We start from the raw sequence: 3,521 nt of genomic DNA on the forward strand, positions 1-3,521 counted from the left end.
ACTGAAGTCTCAGGGAGCAGCCGGGCCAAACGGTATACCGAACGGGATTTTTAGGAATAACCCAGAGATGTGGTCTTCTATCCTCACCCCAGTCTTCAATGAGATTTATTCGCAGTCCAATATCCTGGCTTCCTGGAGGTGGACAATCATCCACCCCATATTCAAAAAGGGAGATCACTGTAAGCCGGGAAACTACAGACTAATCTCACTGATTAATATCGAAGCAAAACTGTACGCTTCATGCCTGCTAATTCAGTTGCAAGGTTGGATGGAGGAAAAAAACATAATTCCCAGATTCCAGACAGGATTTAGGCAAGGTATGGGTACTCTATCCAACCTCGCAACTCTAGCACTTTTGACGGAACAAGCACAGAAGGAAACGCCGCCTGTTTGCCTGTTTTGTGGACAATAAATCCGCATTCGACACAGTGAGCAGGAGTCACCTATGGAAAAAACTCAACAGATGGGGCTTGCCGAACGTACTGCTCAACTGCCACCCTCTACCGATACCTTTTGCGACGCTGCTGCAGCACAAAAGATGCGCCATGTTGCTGGGTATTAACAACGTGACGCATCTGAGAGATGCGTCACGTTGTAAAGCCCTGCGCCATCAGGAGGCGTTCCGGTGCAGGGGAGGTCGTTCCTGCGCAGGAACGCCTCCTAAAAGTGGCTGAGTGAAATCTACAAGATTTCACTCAGTCATCTTTAGGCCAATGCTGCGTCAAAACCCTGCGCCTGCTTGAAGCAGGCGCAAGGCTTGATGCAGCATTGGGGAGAAAGGGCCCCCCAGAGCATTGCTGGAGCTGCGTCGCAGCGCGACGCAGCTCCAGCAATGCGATGCTTTTACGGCACAGATGCGTAACGCATCTGTGCCGTTTTTGGCACATGGTGCGCCGCATTGTAAATGCGGCGCCCCATGGGTGGCGGAGCTGCGGCGCAAGATAACTGGCGCATCCCTGGGGATGCGCCAGTTATTGTAAATCTGTCCCTATACATTTAGCCAACGAGGGAGCACTTAAAGATTAGACACTAGAAAGTACTCCAGTTGAGTAGAGGTATTGCACAAAAAGGTGGCATCTTCGTGGACAAACACTTAGGGCGGGATTCATTCTGCCCCCTGTTAGACTCGTTTTTTGTGCCCTTCTGCCCTCTGTTAGACTCATTTTTCCCTAGTTTTTGTGCCCTTCTGCCCTCTGTTAGACTCATTTTTCCCTTGTTTTTCTGCCATTCTACCCTCTGTTAGGCTCGTTTTTTGTGCCCTTCTGCCCTCTGTTATTCCCTTTTTTTTGTGCCCTTCTGCACTCTGTTAGACTCGTTTTTTGTGCCCTTCTGCCCTCTGTTAGACTCATTTTTGTGCCTTTCTGACCCGTTAAACTCTTTTTTGTGTGCCCTTCTGCCCTAACTCGTTTTTCCTTTGTTTTTCTGCCCTTCTGTCCTCTGTTAGACTCGTTTTTTGTGCCCTTCTGCCCTCTGTTAGACTTGTTTTTCCCTTGTTTTTCTGCCCTTCTGCCTTTTGTTACACTGCTTTTTGTGCCTTTCTGCCCTCTATATCACCACATCATTACTCAGCGCTACCCCAGCATCACTCAGCACCACCACATTATCACTCAGCACCACCACATTATCACTCAGCACCACCACAGCACCACTCAGCACCACCACAGCATCACTCAGCGCCACTACAGCATCACTCAGCGCCACCACATTATCACTCAGCACCACCACAGCACCACTCAGCACCACCACAGCATCACTCATCACCACCACAGCATCACTCAGCAACACCACAGCACCAATCAGCACCACCAAAGCATCACTCAGCACCACCACATTATCACTCAGCACCACCACAGCACCACTCAGCACCACCACAGCATCACTCAGCACCACCACAGCATCACTCAGCACCAACAGAGCACCACTCAGCACCACCCCAGCATCACTCAGCACCATCCCAGTATCACTCAGCACCACCACAGCACCACTCAGCATCACCGCAGCACCACTCAGCACCACCACAGCACCACTCAGCGCCACCCCTGCATCAATCTGCCCAACCATTCAACCAGAACTGGTTCAAATATGTTCTCTCAATGTTTCAAACTTTATTACGAATGTCACAAAAAGATGTTAATATTTCACTTCTGTTCTTGGATTTTCGTCACAATAAAATACACTAAACATAATCTTCACAAAAGTTATTTACAAAAGTTTAAGCTATTGCCATTATAAATTAAAATCACTTTTATTTAAGTATTAATTATTTAAAAAAATTAAAAGCCATTGTAATTTGTAATATCAATACAGCTAAGTCACGTAAATACAAAACATGTTGCTTTTCAAATACCTATAGGTGTCACATTTGCTAAAGTTATAACTATTGGCATTGTAAATGACAAAGCTAATAATTTAGCTATTTTCAAAACCAACACATACATAAAAAAAATTGTCATTTACAAGACCAATAGCTCAAACTTTCCTAATGCGAGACCTATTGCATTGCAAATGCTTGTTTTTATATCTGTCAGTGCTTCCTGTTGAGGTTTAATTTTCGTGACAGGCGCCTCATTGCCTACTTGTAACTATTCTCTGTCCCTGCTACAAGGGTCAGAGCAGAGTCAGAGAATAGTTGCAAGTAGGCAACGAGGCGCCAGAAAGCACATACAGGCTTACAGCAGCAGGTGCCCAAGTTGAAGTTAATTTCTGTGTAACCCTTTTGTAAAAGGTTAAAAAAATTAGCGTTTATACCAAAGAGAGAGTAAAGGTATGTTTAGGTACCTACTCCTTAAACCCCTAGGTTAACTTTGCAAAAACAATGACAGGAGTAGTCACCAGGACATAAAACACTAATGGTCTCAAAACAGAGAAGAATGAATGAGAAACAAAGAAAAAAGAAGTTTTTTTCTTTTATAAGAAACCCCTCACTCACCGACCTAGTCGGTGACATGCTTCATCATCGGGGCCCACCCAAGTAGCCGAGTGCTACTTAGGTGTGCTACGACGCCTGCAATTGCAGCGGAGCTGTTTTTTTTGTGTGTAGTGAGGGGTGAAAGAATAAAAGAAATGGTGAGGTAATTAAAAAGTATACACCAGATACTCCTTCGAACAAATTTATTCTGGAGTCAGTGTAACCAAATTAAAAACTGGTGAGATACTGCTCATGGTGCTATTGGCCATGTAGTATCTAGAAGTGATTTAAAAGGTGGTCGACATGTTTCAACCTCTTGTAATTATAGGTTTTCTTCAGGACCAAAATTGGAGTCCGAGAGGTCTGCACACGCTAAGGTGCACCCTTCTCAGACCCTTCAGTGCAAATACCGCGTACTCACGGTTTTATCGTTCTATGTACAGCATTCTGTGTAAGGACCTGAAACAAAAACACACATAACATAATGACAGTAATGTTCTATTCAGGTACTCATTCATCTCTGTTCATTTTTTGTAAAATGCACCCTAATTTAGTATGCATTAGTGTACACCAACATTACATTTCTTGAATTGCTGGTCAAGATCGGTGACTC

The sequence above is a fragment of the Lissotriton helveticus genome, unplaced genomic scaffold (genome assembly GCF_964261635.1).
Source record: "Lissotriton helveticus unplaced genomic scaffold, aLisHel1.1 SCAFFOLD_722, whole genome shotgun sequence".
Taxonomy (NCBI): Eukaryota; Metazoa; Chordata; class Amphibia; order Caudata; family Salamandridae; genus Lissotriton; species Lissotriton helveticus.